General features: G+C 46.3%; 1 long non-coding RNA gene across 4 annotated transcripts in view; it reads right to left on the bottom strand.

Moving 5' to 3' along the window:
- LOC106847496 (uncharacterized) overlaps window positions 1–21,339 on the bottom strand; it is a 176,875-nt gene that overhangs the window by 10,582 nt on the left and 144,954 nt on the right. For 3 of the 4 annotated variants that reach the window (XR_011504226.1, XR_011504225.1, XR_011504228.1), the window contains 5 exons: window positions 3,919–4,063; window positions 2,088–2,179; window positions 1,072–1,200; window positions 279–578; window positions 82–134 (listed from right to left, as the gene is read on the bottom strand). This is a non-coding gene — a long non-coding RNA (uncharacterized lncRNA). The remainder of the gene's footprint in view (window positions 1–81; window positions 135–278; window positions 579–1,071; window positions 1,201–2,087; window positions 2,180–3,918; window positions 4,064–21,339) is intronic. The other variant, XR_011504227.1, reaches the window with a different exon arrangement.

Raw genomic sequence — 21,339 nt, 5'->3', positions numbered from 1 at the left:
AGCTTCGGGCCACAGAACATCTGTGCAGATGGAGGGACCTCACCAGGCAAGGCAGCCCCAGCTGTGCAGGTCCCTACTCACCAGGGCCGTCCAATGGTGCGCCCCATACAAGCCTGCTCCATGGCCGCAGCTCTCTGGGTTACACAGAAAAACACACTTATTGTGTGACCTTTAAATATTTAGTGTTTTATAGAATAAAAAAGGCACACGATTCCCCAATGGCAGTACTTTCTTCAGTCTATTATTAGGGGATGTGAGGAAGGAAAGGAAAATCCTACCTCCAACTCCTAAAGGTGAGCCCTGTGGGAAAGGTCACTGCCTGGTGGTCAGAGCAGGTGCCAGGGCCTGGCACTTGGGGTCCACACTGAGCTCTCCAGGGCCAATGTTCTCACAGAATCACTGTTCTCTCCATTCAGAGGATGCCATGCGGTGGATGTGGGTGATGCTGTGCCCAGCATTCCTTCCCGGGGACCTTTCCTCTTCTTATCTCCATCCAGTCCATCATGCAATGTTTCAGCAATTTCAGTCTCAGAAATGAGCAGGGGAGGAGCCTAGTACATGGGAGCGGGGCAAGGATCCTGAAAATAAGTAAATATCCTGGTCTGTATAATGTGGACACCCAGCAAACATTTAACCCTCTGCATCCAGACCCTGCCTGAGGGATGCTATGCAGACGCTCCATGATCCACTAGGTGCTTGGTGATCACTAGGTGAGCCGTGATCACTAAGTGATCTGTGATCCTCTAGGTGATTCAAAATGTGCTAGGCACTCAGTGATCCACCTGGTGCTCAGCGATCACTAGGTGAGCTTTGATCCACTAATTGATCTGTGACCCTCTAGGAGATTGGAAATATGCTAGGCACTCAGTGATCCACTTGGTGCTCAGTGATCCACTCAGTGCTCTGTGATCTGATAGGTGATACTTGATCCACAAGATGATCCTTCAAAGAGCTTTATGGTTACAATTGTGGGCCTGGGATGTAGGCAGCAAAATGGAATCTTGCTCCACCACAGCGCTAGCTATGTAACCTGGGCAAGACATTTAACCTGTCATGGCTCAGTTTTCTTACCTGTAAAATGGGGGAGAATGAACCGTACCTCCCAGGGTCACGAGGAGGACTGAATGAGTCACTGTCAGTGAAGTGCTCAAACAAGGCTGGCACCGGGGAGGCACTGTGCGGTTTGCTGTATTTCTGGTACTGCTTTCAAGGTAAAATGAAACGAAAAGACTTAAGTGCAAACTGCTGAACCCTTAATGCAAACGATTATCGCTATTACTATTATCATTGTATTGAGAATGGGAAGAGAGGTGTACATTGCTGCAATATAATATTGTATTTATCAGACCACACTCCCCCCCGAGACAGGATCCTGAATAGTAAGGAAAGCAAAAACTAGTCCAAACTCCATGCCTGTTTCTGTGCTCAGTCCTCTCCTATGACTACTTTCCATAAAATGATGTCACTCATCAAATAGGGAGGCGCCTATCAAAATTCTGGAAGTCATTTAGAAAATCCAGTGTAAACTGACACAAGACGAAATTTCCCAGCGGCTGAACCAGCGGGGAGTCTCCCCCGGTCCTGAATTTCCTCACATTATTGAAAATGCTCCTTTGTTCCTATTCCCCTTTGCTACCCATTGAAAGGAAAGCAAACTGGGTCATGCATTCAACCGGAGAGAGAGAGGCTGCCAACAGGCCGAGGGGAGAGAGTAGTTCTCTGGCGACAGAGATGGCCTCTCGAACCGCAAGTGGTAAAAGAAGCAGAAAACTCCACCTCAGGGGCAGCTATTTTGAGGGCCGTCCTGCAAGCGCTTGTTTCAAAGAGGAGCAGAGTGTAGAAAAGCAGTTACCAACCTAAGACCGCAGAACCCAAACTGCGTTCAGAGCCCTGTTGACAATTTTAGTTCCAGGCAGAGCGGGGGATGGAGATGGTTATCTGTTGGCAGTGTGGTCAGTGGTCAGCGTCACACGGGTGCACCCCTCGGCCTTCTGTGCAAGGGACTGCTAACCTAGGGCTACCACGAAGGAGCCCAGAACACTCGGGCTGACCCACAAGCAGATAAAGCAGAAATAGCAGTTGCTCACGTGTGTGTCACCAGTGTCGCCGTCTCAACTGTCATGCACACTCCCCGGAAAGACAAGTGCTCATCCACCAGCTTTGCGGCCTGAAAATCATGCTGCAAAGTGGGCAACAGTGTTAGTAATCAACCTCCTAACAGACAGAGGGCCATTTCCCTCCATCCACACAGACTCGCAGTCAGCTTCCTGAAGGAGGGAGCAATGGATCACCCATTGCTCTGGCCCCCCCAAAACAGTCAAATAATTTACACAAAGTAGATGCCCGGTTAGGTTTGTTAAATAACTCAACAAGTGAACAAGAAAGAATCCCCAGCTGAGCTAAAACCCCATCGAACAGATCAACAGTTCTCAGACTTTTTGGTCTCAGGACTTCTCTGCACTCTTAAAATCTGGGATTCCTGGGCCGTCCCCAATGGCCTAGCAGTTAAGTTTAGCGTACTCCACTTCGGTGTCCCGGGTTCGGTTCCCAGGCACGGACCTACGCTGCTCTGTTAGCCATCACGCTGTGCTGGGGGCCCATGTACTAAAAATAGAGGAAGGTTGGCACACATGTCAGCTCAGGGCAAATCTTCCTCAGCAAAATTTTATAACGTGTGAACGCAGAGTGGTTACTCACTGTTTTGAAATCAGAAACCATATTTTAAAAATTTCGGAAAGCTGATGAAGTGATAGAGACAATTCCTGGTCAATACACATTCTCAACCACAGGGGACGTCCCCTGGGGCAGGCATCACTGCCTACTGGTGCACACGTCCTGGCATACACACAGTCGACGTGTTTGTTGAATTGCCTGTTTAGTATAGGTGTACACTTATATAGACACATAGATTGGCTTTGATTTAAACGCATTTTTTCTAAATTACAGTAGATCCATTGTGAAGGAAAACTATAATAATCACTATGTCTTGTAGAGCCATGAGAAGGTAATAAGGGTTCTGGTAAGTTTTCTTTCTCTTTAGCTAGTTTAGCTATACTCACTGTTATTATCAATAGGTATCATACAGTGAGCCGTTCGGTATGCCGGGCTCATTTTTAACGTGTTGATGACTGCATGTACTGCTTGCTGGTTTACAGCATCCTGATAAATTAGCAACAAACTCACGACTTCAGGCTAAGTATAGGAAAGTAGTTTAGACAGAGAAGGAAAAAAGACACTCACACAATTCTAAAATACAAAAAAATATTATCATTTCACCCAAACTTCTAAGGCGGTTTTCCTGAAGAATGTTCTTCTGGAACACCAGCAAGTTTCCACAGAACTCTAAGATCCACCAACACATTGTCAGATAAATTCCTGGGTACCAGAGGCTGCCAAGGCAGAAGGCGAGAGGGAGCAGAGGTGATGGAGAAGGCCAGAGGGACTTTTACACCAAAGAAGAGAGAAGAGACAGGACAAAATGGAAGAGTCTTGTCATATTGTAAATAAGCCATTTATTCACAATTGTGAGTTCATGTGAATCGACACTAGGTATGAGGAATAAGAAGAAAGAGAAAATTGGGACTCCCAAATAAACACTGACAGGCATTTCTTGAACGCTTCCAAACCTAGAAAGAAAATTAATTAGACCTTTTAAAAAAAATTCTCAGATTGAAAAAAACATCAAAAAAAGTCAGCCTCCATCTCTTAACATCAAGCACTCAGGCCCCTCGCTGCTATCAGCCTTCTTATTTCAATGTCATCATTCTTTCCTTTGTCTTTCTCTTTGATTCAGAGATTAGCCGAGCATATTAATACGTATGTTTCCCACTTCCTGCCCACAAGCTTTTATCTCAATTTCTTTAAGGTCTCACAACGAGACACCGGCAACTTCTCTAAAAACCGATACAATTTTCCTACCCAGCTGTCTGGTAGTCACCGCTTCTTGTCGCCTCTGGATGCCACAGTGCCTGCGTTCCTTCAACAGCCGTTGACCGAGCTTTGTTCTAGGCACCGAGGATTCCGGCTGGAACAAGGCAGACCAGGACCTCGTGGACCTTGTCTTCTGGTTGAAAGAGACAGACAATAAACAAGGAGACAACATTAAGATACTTTAGAGTGTGATGAGTGCCCTAAAGAGAATAATGCAGGGTAATGGGCTAGATTAGAAGCATCTTAGGTAGGACAATCAGAACCCAGAATAGTGAGAAGGAATAGGCTATGTGATGACTTAGGGTAAGAACATTCTAGAAGGAATTGAAAATACAAAGACTTTACAGGAGGAACAAGCTTCGCACGTTCAAAGAAAGTAAAAGGGGGCTAAAATAGCTGAAATACAACAACACTGAGAGGAGGGAGAAAAAACAGGTGGAGACGGGATTGCAGACAGCTTTGTAGGTTGTAACAAAGAAAACGAAATTTACGCTAGGGCAGTGGAAGATCTTGGGAGTAGCTTAAGCAAAACTGTGATAAAGTGTGACATGCTTTAGAAAGTTTTGCCTAATGCTCTTATGAAATTCACAACCTGGGCCCAAATTCTGCCTTAAACAGCACTATTGCCATGCAGAACACATGCAGACAGAGAAGAGACCGTTAGAACACCTATTAGAAATTCTATTTTTAATAGATTTCTGATTCTATCTCCCCAAAAAAATACCTCTAGGTTCATACTTGGCTTGGTGTATATTAAAAATCTGTTTGGAAGCAAACTGTTTTTAAAGTACCTTTGGTTTTAATTAGTTTAGCATTTTAATTTTAAGAAAGGATGAGAAACCTTAATAAGAAGCATTTTCCATTTGGGTGTTTAAATCTGTACCATAATGTTACATTAAAATCATTTCTGGTGTGTTAATTAATAAATCTTAGGAATATTGCAAATGTGAAAGGCCATTGTGACTCACCAAGCTTCACAGTAGCTCATTCCATTTTAAAATTCTATTAATCCTTGTTACAAATGACAAGATCGTTTAATTTCTTAAATGGGACATTTTTATTACACATAGAGTCCTTCATCTAAGTGAATTTATTGGCTGTGACAGTCCTTAAAACTCGTTTTTGTTTTTCAAAATGCATTTTGTCAAATATTTTGCCTATGTTTAATTTCATCCATGTTTAGACCACAAATAAATCTGACCATCCTTCTCCAAGGCTCCACCCGGGGAGCTACGCCGAGCTCCGAGGCAACGAGCAGGAGCGAGGAGGGTCAAGCCCAGGGTGGGCGCGAGAGTCTGCCCTCACCCCCCGCCCCGAGGGGCCGCATGGAGACGCACTTTCATGCACAGAGAAGGTCTTTGCTGTTTTCGCTTGGACAGCTGCAGTGCGACGGGCAGAATAAAATCACCTGAAAGGTTAAGGAGATAAATACGTTGATATTTATAGCAATTTAGGATCCACTGAGGGGCTTGAGTGGGGCTAAAGAAAATCAGTGTTCTCCAAGCCTGATTTTAAAATATTACAATATTTACAGTATTATTCCTGAAGGGACTCCTTGGCGAAAGGCGCTAAGAGTTGCATTCGCTTTTGTATTTATCCCAGTCAGAGACCAGGCGTGTTTAGTACAAAAAGGAGCCAAAAGTTCATGGATGCAAAGTCCTCAGAGCAAAGGCAAGTCATTGAGCAGTTTGCTCGGCTCACGAATTTCCTGGTCGCTGAAGTTCAATCCTCCCATTTTACAGCTCTTCTACCATCGCAGGGGCTGCTGCTATTGATGCAGAACGTGTTCTGTTTTCTGGTAATTTGTCTTATATTCATTTGTCACCTTGTTTAATCCTTACTGCAACCCACTGTATTATGGTGATAAGCATGTAACACGTGGGGGAACCGAGGCTCAGAGAGAATGAGGCACTTGCCTCAGGTAACACAGGATTCACACACAGGTCTATCCGGATCCTTCCGCTATGTGCCATGTTGCCTGCTGTGCCAAGGTCGGTGGGATTTGAGGTGAATGGTGGCACCAAGCACCTCAGCTCATTCAGGAAGGCCATGGAGAGCATCGGCACTGGCAGTCCCTACATCAAAACGGACCAAAGCCCAGACTGCAGTGTCGGTGGTGAATTGAAGAAGGCCACACACTCCTTGACACTTCCCTCACAGAGAGGTGGGTCCTCTGCCCTCCCCCTTGGGTCTGGGCTGGCAGGTGGCTCCTTTGACAAATAGATGATAGTGAAAGTGATTCCAGGCAACAGTTGTCAGAAAAAATGCAGGTCGCCCAGTTCAATTTGAATTTCAGAAACATAACTCTTTTTGTGTGAGTATGCCCCATGCAACACTTGAGACATACTTATACTAATAATTATTGTCATTTATCTGAAATTCAGATTGAACTGGGCATTCTGTAGTTTTATTTTCTAAATCTGGCAACCTTATTCAAGTTCCAAGACTAGCCTTTGAGAGAACTGGAAGCTTCTGCCTTGATCCCTTGGAGCCTTGAGTAGTCACATAACACACCTGAACTAACCTGCTGCATGGATAAGCCTGAAAGGACATGGCAGGGAGGGCCCATTGGACCCATCCATGCAGCCCACCCCGCCAAGGGGCCAAGGATGTGAGTGAAGCTGCCTGAGATGGTCCAGACCAGACCAGCACCTGACAAACACGACTGAGCCATCCTAGTCTACACTAAAGGATGCAGAAGAATCATCAGGGAGCTCTGCCCGAAATCCCAACCCACACAATCATAATCCATAATAACGGTCATTGTCTTCAGCCTCTGTAGCAGAGTTCGCCATGCAGCAATAGAGAACCGGAAAAGAACTGAGAAAGACAGAAGGGAGAAAACCGAAGTAGTGGCCAAAACCCACCATTTTGAAGAGTGATGAAGATCTCAAAAGTGTTTCAGACATTGGAAAATATGCAACTGTTTATTTCATGTCAATTTTTAAATTAAAGTGTTTAGTTTATTGTAGCTCAACCTTTGCTGTAGCTTATTGAGTGCAAGTTGGTGGCTCACAAACACCATTTTTAAAATACACCCTGAAATGTAGAAATAATTCTAAGGAATATTTCTCAATCTTCACCTCTGTGGCGCTTCCCTTTAACTACATGGTACTTTTTAAAAAATAAATTAGAATAGCTTGTTTATGAGATATCAACAGCTGTTGATTCACTTGCTAATTAATGATTCAGACAAAAATCAGTATGTAAGATCCAGTGACAACCAGTTTGTAATTATGAGTTCTTTCCTTGTCACAAGTCTTATAAATTATAGACAATTTTAGAATTTTTGCTTATCACTGGTTACTGAATAGACTCTTTGAATGATTCCGGTCATTATTTCATCAATTACACCCAAGCAAGAAACGTGGGCCCCTCTTTGGTTCCTCCTTCATTATCTCCCAGGACCAGTCAATGACCACCACTTGTGGATCCTGGCCCCCAAACGGTGTTCAAATCCATGCCTTTCTCCTTCAAATCCATATACCCCATCACAACTGTCTGAGCTTAGGACCGTGGCCACGATCTTTTTACTGGTCGTCTTATCATTTTTGCACCCTGTGGTCATTTGAACAATGGCCCACAAAGATCTCTATGTCCTAATCCATTGACCCTGTGAGCATGTTACCCTACATGACAAAAGGGACTTTGCAGCAGTGATTAAGTGAAGGACTTTGAGATGGGGAGGTCACCTGGGATTGTCTGGTGAGCCCATGTGATCCCAAGGGTTCATATAGAGGGAGTAGTAGGATTAGTCAGAGAGACAGGTGGTGATGTGAGGCCAGAACAAGAGGTGGGAGTGAGGCACCCTGAAGATGGAGGAAGAGGCTGAGAGCCTAGGAATGCAGGTGGCCTCTAGAAGCTGGAAAGGCAAGGACAGAGCTTCTCCCCGGAAGCTCCTCCAGGAGGAACACGGCCCTTCAGACACTGAGATTTTTGACCTCTGACCTCCAGGCTGTAGTACAGTAACGTGTACTGGTTTAAGCCACTAAATTGGTGGTAATTTGTAACAACAGCAAGAGGGAACTAACACATCCCCTCAATTCTTTCTCCACATTAACAAGGTCTCTTTAACTTATAAATTTGTCCGTGTCCCTCCTCGGCATAAAACTCTTTATAAAGGTTTCCATTTGATATTAAAATAAAATCCAAATTCCTTAAAATAGCTGCAGGCCCTGTTCCAGCCTTCCCTTTGTCCTCACGTCTTTCCACTCTCCCCACCACACTCTAAGCTCTGTTCCCCAAACAGTCCAAGCTCTTCCTGCCTCGAGGCCTGGGACAGAGAGCAGAATGAGTCACCAAGTCCTGTCTTTTTTCTCCGTAGTCCCACAGAGAGGTTACGTTTAGAAACTCCCTTGCAGTCAGCTCAGAGTCTGTGCCCACAGAACGGGTAAAGCCTGGTATTTGACCCTTCTAGCCGCTGCCCCTGCGATCATCCACACTCTCTCTCTGTTCCCATCTGACAGCGGAAGGCACAAGACGCTGAGCCACTGAAGGCCGTGGCGTCGCATCACCGGTGTGACTGGGTGGAGCGGTGTCCCCCCACACGCTAGGTTTTAAAGTGAGAAAGAAAAACACTAACCGTGTTGAGCCACTGAGATTTGGGGTTGTTTGCTGCAACAGTTGGCTTACTGCAAAACCTGTGCATCAGCTGTTACCCCGCCTAGAACATTCTCACTCGAGATATTTCCATTGCAGCCTCCCCAAGTCTCAGCTCAAATGCCTTTTACCCACAGAGGGCTTTCTCACTACCCTATCTAAAGAACACCCTCCACCCACAGGACCTTGCTACACTCTTCATAACAGTTGTCGTTATCCCCAAAATTTTAGTTTTTTCTTTGCTTGTTCATCATTGCATCCTCTATGCCTAGTATAGTACCTAGCACAGAGTAAGCATCCGATAAGTATTTGTTGGATGTATGGGTGGACGGGTGGATGGGTGGATGGATGGATGGGTGGAAGGAAGGGATAGTATGAACACACAGGTTGACAAATGCAGGACTTTTAAGAACTTGAGAATAGGCTAACACAGCCGGAGAGAGGTGTAAAGATAAGCAGGACAAGACCATGGATGTCTGGATGTTTTGTATATTATTCTAAAAATCCTGATCTTTATTTTATAGGAATTGGGAAGCCATTAGGGTTTTTTAATCAGAGTGAGTCTTCCAGAATTTTAGTGTGGCAGTAGCGTAAACAGTGGTTGATTGGGACAGAAAAATTGGAGGTAAGTTGACCAATTAGGAAACCACTGGTAATAATAATGATAAAGAATATACATTATTACCATTTATTGGATCGTAAGTATATATGAAGCACTGCACTAAAAATGTAATTGCATCAGAGCTCATTTAATATTCACAACAACCATAGGAGTAAGAAAATATTATTATGCCTAAGAGACATGAAAACCGAAGCAGAGACAGGTAAAGTAACTTTCCAAGATCACACAGCCAGTGAGCAGTGGAGTCACAAGCTGAACCCGAGCAGCCTGACGTCAAGCCCAGTGCTCCCAGCTACTGTTTGCTGCTGTGATTACAGTATATGATCATCCCGGCTCCTTTTAGTATTTAACTTCGTCTCACAGAATCTCCTGGATGGCAGTTTCCCTTTTTGGTTAGAAACCAAGCCTCGGGGTATTTTGACTTCGTTCGTGTAACACACCTGCCGTCACTGTAGCCTCAGACATGTGCTTGCTGCTTCTGCTAGTTCACCGACATCTCTCTCGCTAAACAAGGGGAGGCCAAAAGAAGACACAGAGAAACAGGCAGAAACGCCCACGGATGGCAAAGATGCTGAAAGAGTCTCTCTGAAAGTCTGAATAAATACTTGGAATTACTCTCAAGCAATTTTTACTTTCCTGGGTGTGCCTCACTTTGGTCTTTCCAGTTCTGATCTTGCTGGTGGGTATTATAAACGTCGACCACTGCGAGGTGCCCCTGGTTAGAGGTGACATGGCTAGAAGTTCTTTCGCTCATCCTGGACTCCAGGAGATCTCTCTGCTTTAGCACCTCTATTGATTGGACACAAGCCCTTCTCTCCCTCAAACAGCAGGTCCAGGCATGTATGCAGGCTTGCTTCAATTAGGGGCCAGCACTGTGGCGATTGTCATTTTTCCTTTGGTATGCATGAGTGTTCCTATGGGAACATAATTTAGCTGGACATATTAAATCATGTCATCGGCAGTCACCAGCCAAATGAATTATTGATCAATGGCTGTGAAATCAAAGTGCATCTGCAGAATGACGCTTGGAAGCAGGGGTTCATTTACAGTCAGCTTTCTTCTGAAAGGTCTCCATCTTCCTGAGCACCGCCTGGAATGGGTTTTCCAGGGCTTTGCTTCTCATACTCTTAAATATCTGTATGATGTCTTTGAAAGGGCCTTGTAAGCTCTCAAGCAAATACAGATGCTGTGATGACTATCATTTCAGGTGACTGTCTTGTTTTTATGAGCAGAAATACACGAATGGATTTTCCAGCTTATATATTACCTAAACGTACTGCCTCCGCTCCTACCCAAAATGACATGGCCACCACCACCACCAACACTCCTTAGCGACCCTGTGGGTGGCACCGGCATGAGGCACTGGCTGCCCCACTATTCTCCCTTACCTCCATATTCTTCCTCACTCATCCTTCCCACGTATATCCACCTGGCTTGTTCCCTCGCTTCTTCTGCATCATGTGGTTTAATCATCCCAGCCTGACAGGCAGCACCATTACCATCCCCACTGGACAAACAGGGAAACAGAGATGGTGAGAAACGCACCCTGAGTTGCACAGGTAGTGACGGGAGAGGCAAGATTGGAACCCAGGCAACTGGAATCCAGAATGGATGAGCTTCCCCCATTCTCTGCCCACGGGAGGCAGAGGGAAGAAGAAGTGTGGAGCTGCTGTGTGAGGAGCCTGCCTTGCTAGTTTACAAACACACCATGTCAGGGTGGGGCGTAGTCCCGTCTTTACCCAACACCGCCTCCCCCTCTCCAGTCAGTGCTCCACAGACTCGCATGCAGATCACCCGGATCTTCTTAAAGTACAGGCTCTGACTCCATCAGAATGGGGAACCGGAGATTCTGCACTTCTAACAAACTCCCAGGTCCTGCCAATGCTGCTGGCCTGAGGACGGCATCGGGGTGGGGAGGTTCCTGTGGTCAGCTCAGGATGAAGGAGGGTTAGTGAACAGGCTGGCACATCAGTCAGGTCCTGGCAGGAAAGAGATGGCACATTCAAGTGGTTGGCAGTGAACTTAACGAAGAGACTGTTCTCAGAACGGTGGGCAGGTTAAGGCAATCGCCAGGTATGTAAAGACCAGGAACTAGCTGTGACAGGAGGCCATTACCTAGGTCTGAGGGGGATGAGGAGGGAGCTCCTGCCATGAGAGAGGGCACACCTGGAAGGCATTGTGGCTTCAGGGGAGGGACACAGCCACTGTCATGCACAGCCCAGGAAGGAGGGGCCTGGGAAGTAAATACCTCTAACTCTCTCTCCTGGTCAAACCCAGCCCTAATCACTAGCCTGAGGCACAGGTCAGGCCCAAGAAAGGCAGATGATGCTTCTGGAGATGCAAAAGGAGAGCAACTAACACTGGGTACTGTCTCCCTTAACTAACTGCCTGACCTTGGAGGGAGGATCAGGCCAGCTCATTCATTCATTCATCCAAGAGATATTCATCGAGCACCTGCCGCCACTGTACACTCTTCTAGGCAGTGGAGATAGAGGGGGAACCAAACAAAGCCACTCTTCTCTTGACCCTACATGCCCGGTGTCTGGATAGGGGACCAGATGAACGGCTAGTGTACTGCTGGGCAGTTGTCAGGTATATAGACAAATAAAGCAGGACAAGGGAACTCAGAGGAACAGGAGGCGCTTTTATAGATAAAGTGCCCAAGGAAGGTGTCTCGGAGGAGACTTGTCAGCAGCATCCTAAATGAAGACAGAAGACCAATGGTGGACACAGATGGAGAGGCCGTCCAAGGAAAGAAGGACAGCCAGGGGTCAGCATGGCTGGACACAGTGGTTACAAATGCGGCAGATGAGGAGGTCGCCAGCTTGCTGCGTGCACCCTCTGCTAAACGGTTGGTCTCTGTCATTTCCTCGGGATGGTATTCAGCTCCACCCTCGCCTCCCAAGTAAGGGAAATCACACCTTCTCTGGGGGCCCCAACCGCTAGTCCCAGCATCCTGTGCCTTCATTAACTTCCAGGGTCCTCCCTACGGAACCACAAGAACCCTAGTGTCCTCTCTTCTATGCCTGCTGACTGCCTTGGGAAGCTGGAATAGGTGGTGGTCAGCCCCGTATTTCTCCAAGGCCCATAACACTATAGTCCAGCTTGCCTTCTGCCTTCAGAAATCTCTGCAACCGAAACAGGCAATAGTCAATATGATCAAGCACATCTTCAAATGCAGAGAGCCTGTGTCGAGAACTCAGACCTCTCCCCATATCCACTTTGACAGCAGCACCAGAATGGGCCCAGGGGTTTATGGAGCTCAGCAAGCATCAGGAGAGGGATGAGCTGCCGGGCTCCTGGTTCTGCAGACACTTCCATCGACTCTGAGGCTTTCTTTGGAGACTTGCCCTCGACTTCAAGGACGGAGACACCATCCTCCACCATGGCAGGGAGGAAAGGGCCCCACAACCACCACCTCAGACTCTGTGCTCCCCAGAAGCCCAGCCCCCAGGCTTGCCCTCCTCTCCCCATTCCTCTTCTCATACAGCCTGGGGATGTGTGTGGCAGGGTGGTGGGTGGTGTTAGTAGGGCCTGTGGAGGTGTCTGACCCCAACTTCTAGCACTCTCTTTAGAATATGAGAGCACTTAACAAGTTTTGTTTTCTACCCATGGGTCCTAGTTGCACAAGAAAGGCCCCACGCATCATCTTACTACAAATGAAACTAACACATGTCCATAGATGGACTTGTTAACAACTTTGGTACAAATGTGGTTTGCGAGAGGCGGCTGCACATTCTCATAGAAATGAGCTTTGGCTTCGGATTTTATTATAATTCTCCCCTTACTGCAACGGTGACCAAGTCACATTACGAACCCCGTGCTTTTACTCTTCCCAAAGGCCTTGTGCGTGAGGAATGTTCAATTGTTTTTTGATGACTGTAATGCAATCCCGCATTTGGCAGACAGGTTGTGGGCACGTGATTAGAGGTAGTAGCTGAGGCCAGAGGTCCTTCCTCTTCCACCTGAAGCAGCATTGATTCAGAGAGTGCACGAAGTTTGGGAAGGTGGACATAAAGTAACAGGAAGAATGGGAGCCTACATAGTCGGCTACATTAACCAAATAAACATAGGCCATGGAAGGGGTGACAGATGTTGCTGTCAAAATACGTCATCGTGATCTGACAGTGTATATATTAATAAGATTGACACGCGAGGTTCAAGTCATAAAATTTGGGAGGTTTTGTATAAAATGATCAAAATATATGCAATTTCTGCCAGGATCCCATCTCTCCATGTATGGTTGGAGGGCATCTGATTCAGGTTATCCTGACAACTCTGAGCGGGCTTTGCTTAAAGCAGATTTTACGGCCCTCAGACTCCAAGAAGCGTGAATGTCCAATTTGTAAATCATCCCACACTTGGTTATATACGTTCCCAGGCACTGCCCCCTATGGCTCAGGAGGCAGCCGGCGGTTAGGGAAGGCCCAGTGTGACATAAACAGAGCTCTGCTGAGCATCCCGTTTGAGGAGGAGGACCCATGTGAGTCTGGGTTCTAGTGGAATTATAATAGTGATTACAATACCTAACATCAATCGCGTGCTTACTGTATGCCAGGCACTCTTTTAAACACTTTATGCATGCTATTTCACTTAACCTTCCAAACATCCCATGATACAGGGGCAGAGGCGGAAACTGAGGCACAGAGCTGGATAGGATTCAGTGGCAGGGTCAACAACTGAGACAGTGGGAGGAAGAGCGGGAGGCTTGCTGTGTCTGCTTAACTCCTATTCCAAATTTCTATGGATGTTCCTTTATTTTTTCCTTGCTGTTGATGAGTAGGAGACAATGACATTATACTTGCAATGCGAATTTCTCAGGTGTTCACACACAGTTCAGTTTCACTCCGTGCGTCTAACTTTAAGACTTCTTTAGGGACCTCCACTCAATGGCAGAAACCACACAGTGACACAAAATAAACAAGCCACATTTGCAATCGCCAAAAATTGCTTCACACAGTAAAGTGAGACGTTAACAAACAAAGCGTTGTACTTGCGTAATTTACAATGCATTTTCTAATACACCGTCTCTAGAGCTGATAACCTGGTGAAATTTGTAAAGTCTTATCTTCATCAGAGAAGTGATTTCCCTTTCTGCAAATGATCTCTAAATAAGAAGAGGCATTTGTGTCAATTATTTGACACTGGAGACATAGTGTTGACCTACAAAATGAATTTCAGAAGGGGGAGGGGCAGGAAGCCAGAGCAAAACAAAGATCTTAAGTAAGTTGTAGGCAGAGACTGCCAGAGGAGTATCTTGGCCACAGCAAGAAGAGAGTGGCCGGTCATTGCTCCAGGGCAGTCACAGCTCATGTTCAGTTCCCACCGCCCACTCATTCGATTTTGTTTAACACCATGTCCCATCGTATCTTATTTGCCTATTGCGATGAAGCCTGTAAGGGTGGAAATGAACACGGAGGTGTTACTTCGAAAAAGCCACATCATTTGAACAGCTGTAGACTGTGTGTTATTTATCAGGACATTCGACCAAGCCAGAGGAAAGGGCAGCTACCTGGCACAGAAGGAGAAGCCTTGCCCGGGCTGGCTGTGACATGAATGGAGGGACAAAGTGAGGAGGGAGAATGGCAGAAGAGAGGACAACATCCTCCAGAGTCACCTGAGTGGAAGAGAGAACTTCCCTACCCTTTCAAAAGCAGAAGTGGTGTGCTTTCCAAGCTAATCTCAATATGATGGAAATCACACTGCAATCAGTTTGACTAAAGAGAAGATACTGGTAATTATGAGAACCCATTAATGGTGGTTTTCAGGCCGGTTTGGGCCTTTTGAGTCACTTGTTTTCACTTATTCTGCACCAGCCCATGCATATTACATCTCCTACCTGAAAAAATACCTCGATTCTGAGCTCACTCATCAGTAAATCTATTCTTGCTGGGACAAGACACAGACAAAGCAGTCACAGGATGCGGGGAGGCCCAGGGGCCTGAAACGGGCCTCGACCTGGCCTCCTCCCTCCCCCACCAGCCAAGGGACCTTCAATCTCGCACTGAAGCCCCCTAGGCCTTGTTTCCATATTAAAAAACAGTGATTTTTTTTTACAGGACGGAGGAGACGAGACCAGAAGTCAAGCTCATGGACTGAAGCTGGCACTTAGAGAGGCCTGCCAGGGAAGAGCAGAGGAGGTAACACTCCATGTGGAATAACGATGAATTGTACCTGCCCAGCATCACCCGTCTACCTTGGGGCTGGGACACAGTGTCCAGGAGGACCTCGTTCAAAGAAAAACCCTTGCTCCCAAGTCATCCAGGTCCATGCCCATTGGCAAAGCTTCCTTCAATTCCTATCAGAAGGCAGGCCCCTGGGGGATGGGCAGGAGGAAGACGTGACAGCGAGTGAATGCCTCCACCAAATCCTCAACTATTCTAACGATTCTTATATAAGATTTCCTCTTCCTGATATTTCGTTGGTTCTAACAGAATTCTCATGAAATGGGTACGTTCATTCAGATCTATCAATAGTTACATACACATCTATCTAGCATCGGTTCTGAGCTGGTTTGTCTAGGGCCATGGGGCCTAATGGGGTGGAACCTCCCTGGGTTCATACCTGAGAAGGGATATAGTTGCTGGGCAGAAAGGGGCAGGCCTGAGCAGGAAAGAGAGCCACCAGTGCAGTGGGCAGGACCCCCTGCAGCACCTGAGCGGCAGTCCAGTCTGGGACGTAGCACATATCCTGGGCATACAGTAGGTGGGCAGCGAGGTAACCATGTTGAAGGGTGATGGGTCCTAAGAAGGGAGTCCTGCAGAGGGTCTGTCAGCAGTAGCGGGACCCCAGCAACCACAGCTGAGGGTGAGCCCGCAGCTAACGCCAGGGAAGGCCAACAAAGACAAGATAGCACGGGAAGAGCCAGGATGCTGGAGGTCGCAAGGTGAGGCCTCAAGGACAAGAATCAGAAAAAAACAAGGACCAGTGCTGGACTCAGGGACAAGGCAGAATTCAAGATAGGCAGACGGGGCAGGCCCCTGGAGTTCCAGAATGTGCAGCTCAGGTATCCCTGAGGCTGGCCCTGGCACAGGAACAGACAGGACTGGGCAAGCAGTGGCGGAAAGCAGTCCCCAATAGGGTAAAGCATGGGACTTCAGGGCCTCAGAAAGACACCCAGTCCTGATGGATAGAACCAACAGCTTCGGGGTTGTTTTCGTCTTTAAAATAAAATAACAAAGACATGATGTTACAAAAATCGGATAATACAGAAAACACAAAGAAGAAAGTTAACCCATGTTCCTTCCCATAAAAGAAATCCATGATTAACACCATGGTATATAAACGTCTCTGTTTTTCTTATGTGCATATACACATGTGTTTGTGGGGTTTACGTATGTACAAATATAAATTTTACCCCCAAAAATGTATCTATACTAACAGACCCTTTTATGAACAGCTTTTTTCACCTAACAATATGTGATGCATATTTTCTACGTGAATAAATATAAATCAATATCATCTTAAATGATTAGTATAGTACTTATTTTACACACCTGCCATAACATGCTTTACAATTGCAAGACATTAAAGTTTTTCCATTTTCTTGGATTTATAAATGGTGCTCCAGTAAACATCCTTGTACGCTATTTCCTTAACCCAAGCTCCTAAAAGTGAAATCAGCAGATCTAAGCCCATTTTCAGTTGTTAGTTTTAGTCTTATCTGTTGCCAAACTGAACTTCAGGCAGCAGCTCTCCCCCTCGTGAATATTCATGCGAGAGGTCCTGTCTCTCAACAGCTCTTTGACCTCGTGAGTGTCTGTCACTTGGAACTTCACTTGTCTAGGCCATCCATAAGGGGTCTCAGGCCGCTCATTGCTTCTGCCCTTCACCCCTCAGTAAAATCTCAGTAAGAAAGACTTACAAATTGCCGGAGCACAGAATTCAGGAACCATGCAAACAATATCTTGAGAAAATTTTTGTGTATTTATTCAGAGTTGTTCTCTTCTGATTCTTACTTCTATATTAAAATCTTTTCTTGGTATTTGTGAATACTCCTTTTGAACGTGGCTTCTGTTTCTCACAATTCATATCAATGGACCACCAAAAAAATCTAATAACATACAAAAAAAATTGCTTGACAGAGAACATTGATATGACCTCCATTGTCTGACTGAATTTAAGGAGAATGAACAGTCCCAGCCTTGTGCAAACACAGGCACTGAGTCACGGTTATAAGATGAGAAGCCACGTGGCTGCAGTGGGATTAGATCAGAGCCACTGCGCGCATCACGCACAGACATAACGTGCAATCAAGAGTGGTCACCCAGCACAATCACGGGGGGCGCGGTGCATTTTTCTTACAGCAGGATCCAACAAATTAGGGTTTCAGAGAAGCGAGAACAGCACTTGAGGAAAAAGAAACGCAACAAATTTACCTAGACTTTCAAAAAAGATTTTCATCAAGTTCCAAAGGTTGTGTATTACCAACAAGAATGTTCCTGTTACAAAAGGGACAATGAGTAAGAACTGGGAAAGACAAGACTGGAAGAACGCGGACTGAGGAAGGACACACGCCCTGAAGGCTTTGAGCTCCTTTCATTCCTGTGGCGCCTCCATCTTGGGAAAGCCTTCACAAACCCGCTTAAAACAGAAATAAATGAGATAAGTCTAAGATACTACTTTCAGGAGAAAAAATCTAAACCAGGACCTCTCAGGGGCCAGTGACATAATAATAGGAAGGTATTCTGGGGGGAGAGGGTTCTTTGGTTAAATAATTTAGGGAAACAGGTCATTCAATATCTCCCCCACCTTGAATATTCACAATGCACATTATCATTTTTACAGCCAATAAGAAGTTCTTTGACGTAAAAAACCATCTTTAATTGTTCAAAAACTCTTATCTGAGTGAGCGCCTATCACAGTCTCACAGAATACCAATGTTTCGTGAACTGTAGGCTGATCTCAGTTGTACATATGAGCCCATGGGAATCAAAATGATCCATCATAACTAAAGATGCAACAGCAAACTGGCTCTCCATTAAAATAAAATTTTTTAAAAAGCTCCAATTTGTAGTGTTTGCCAATGTTCGTGGTGTAAATACTTCCACTGTGGCCAATTTGAAGGAAGGCTTTAACAACCAAGAGTGACTTCAAACTCTTAGCGTAGGCTATTCCTTGAAAGTTCAAAGTGCTTCTGTCCATGATCATGAACGTAAACAAAAAACGTCTGTCAACATCAACACGGTTGATGACACATAGCTCTTGGGAATAAACTAGATCAGATTAAAGAAGCGAACCGATTGAGGCCTAGGGACGCACTAAAGCAGACACACAGAGGGAGAACATTAAAATGTAGACATATACACAGCCTGCAGGGAAGGTGACAAATCTAGCTGTGGGATTTTTTAGGAATGAGTAGGAGTTTTCAGAGAAGAGGATTTGAGACTGAGAGAGCCCACAAAAATCCCAGGTTCGTGTTTATTTAAAAAAACAGAACACCTCTTCATATTAAATTGCTCCCATGACAGATTTGAACTCACAGCCTTCGGTGAGCCACCAGGGGCTGAATGAATAACAAAGTGTGTACCACCCACCCCTCCTGAGGGCAGAGACCACACTGCAAACAATAGGAACTCTGCATGTCCATCCAAAGAGCTCCAAAGTCCAAGAGTGCCTCCCGGGAGGGACAGGCGACACAAGGAGCACTAAGAGGAAAGGAAGACGGACCATTGGCCAAACTACGAACAGAGAGGCATTGAACGGTTCTGCATAAAGTACTCCAAACTGAAATCAGTCCCCTGTGCCACTCTGAGGCAGGAACTCAGCATCTCGAGGCAGGTTGTCATTCTTAGTCCCCTCCTTCCCCTCCCTTTGCCTGCAGTGCCGGGGAGGTGACACTGAGCAGACAGAGGCCAACCTTTCCATTGACAAGGGGCACAACTGAGAGCAAGCACACCTTGGATGTTCTTGAAAAGACCTGCTGGCGAGGATCATCAACATCTTGTCAACTTGTCAGGCCTGAGAAACTCCTACTCCTGCTTATGAGGAAGTTAAAAATTGCCGTTCCTTCTTTCAGCCCTGACTTGCCAGTTTCAAACTTTGTGGTCCTGTACTCAGGAAAAGTGAACTTCTATAAACGCATCATATTGCGGATTTTTTTCCTGACAGATGTGTAAGCATGATGCAATTTGGGAGCAAACAGTATGGCCTTCCTATTAAAAGAACAAAAAAATTCTGGACATGCACTATTTTCAGTGAGGAATGGGGGATCCAAGTTGTGGGGACCTGCCCAACGAGATTCTCATATTGACACTGTTTCACGGGTCACACGGCGCTGAGCTTCGTGGAGCCTCCAGGGACACGGCCACTTACTACATAAGATGTTCATGCACCACAATTAGAATTAAATGAGCATATGGCAGAAGAAATCTGCTCACAGGAAAAGAAAATGAAAACTAATATCACAGGGAAAACCTTAGACCCATCTGAGAGTCTATGGGCAGAGTGATGCCAACCTGAGGAACAGGAGCTGGGAGCTGGTCGCACGGTGGGCGGGCCCTAGGGACGAGCGCTGCGTGCTGGACATTCAGATCACCCTTGGCTTCTGCCTGCAACTTAAAATCCTACTATCCTGCCCCTGCTGATGTTTGCATCTCTTGCAACGATTTAGCAAACAAGTCTCCTCGCTATGAAGACTTAGTCCTTTTAAGGTTTGAAAGATACTTCACAGAAAAGGAATTAGCAGCCAGTTTAATTTTTCACCTTAACTTGCATTTCAGTTGCTCTGGCCTCAGAGAGGATTTCTTTGAATGCCTTCCCATCATGACGCGGGGGTCATGGAATCAGACGGCCTGCAGGTTCTCCCCTGAAGGAGGCCGAACAGTCGCGCTACCAGGGCCTCCTTTGTTAAAGGCAGGCTTAATAGCTTTATCAATAAGCTCTTTATTCCTTGAGTCACCTTGTAGCAATCAAACCAGCTAGAAGAGTGTTTCTGATCTTGGGTACTTGTAAACTTTGGCCCCAGTTGGGCTGTCTAGGGGGGCTCCGGACTGTGACATCTCCATGCAGTCATCCTGGCTCTGGCCAAGGGGACCTAATTATTAAATTGAATGCTCTCTTGGCCCCGTTTTCTCATGAAAAGAAAATATATTTCGTGGTGCCAGTTGCTCGTTCGGGTTCTTGACAACGATCTCTCCGGGTCCCCTCACTAGCCACAAGGAGGGTGGGACTCAACGCGAAGCCAGTATTGCCCCCTGAAATATCCTTGTGGTGACTACCCTCTAATTAAAAACACCTTGCAACATTCACGCCCTTCCGAAGCCCTCGCCCTTTGACTCGTGGCTGGCCTGGTACAGCCAACCAAATGTGAAAGAAGCATTGCCGCATGCTTCTGAGGCTGGGGTGCAAGTTTCTGCCTTTGTCTCTTGAAAGGCTTGTTCTGGAGAAAGCCAAGCCCTGTGCAAGAAGTCTGAACACCCTCGACCACCACGCTGTGAGGAAGCCCAAGCCAGCACATGGAAAAGCAGCGTGGAGAGGCAGAGCCAGGTGACTGCAGCTGTGCCAGCTGTCCGAGCTGGGTGCCAGATGCCTGAGTGAAGAAGCTGAGTGGGACCCCCCACCCAGGAAAGCTTTCAGATGAGTTCCAGTTCCAGTCATGTCCTGACCGTAAGTGTGTGAGACCCCAAGAGAGGACTGCCCATGAACTCAAGCAAGCCACAGAGCTCTGAGACATAACAATATATTATTGTTCTAAACCTCTAAGTTATGCAGCAAGAGACAGCAGGACCCATGCTCCACTCACGTTTCAACCGAGGTTTGAAACACTACTTGGATCCCAGAGACGAGTATACTTGCCCACTGAACAGAGACCGGCCTTCATAACGGAGGAGGGTGCAGAGGCAGGAGGTAGTGTCATGCCGTGAAGGACAGGAGGATGCCGGGAAAAGGTACCACATGGGTTGCCATCGTTGCCTGAGTGACTGGACAAAACTCATCCTTGAGCATGGTTCTCCTGCATCCTCCTCAGTTTGCACATGTTTTCTACTTTGCCCCAGGGAACGGGCAAATGTCTCTAAATGTCTGCCTGAAACTCCTTACTTGCCGCCTCCTCCAAGAAGCCTTCCTGGCCCTTTCAGACGGCCTTCCCTAAACTCTCACTCTCTACGGAACTTCATTAGAGTGCCTGTCACTGTCTCATGATTGCTTTTTGCCTCTTTATCTCCCTTCCAGTGGCGCCCTTGAGGGCA

This window comes from Equus asinus, chromosome 6 (assembly GCF_041296235.1).
Source record: "Equus asinus isolate D_3611 breed Donkey chromosome 6, EquAss-T2T_v2, whole genome shotgun sequence".
Classification (NCBI taxonomy): Eukaryota; Metazoa; Chordata; class Mammalia; order Perissodactyla; family Equidae; genus Equus; species Equus asinus.
This window is presented reverse-complemented; position numbering and strand designations above follow the sequence as displayed.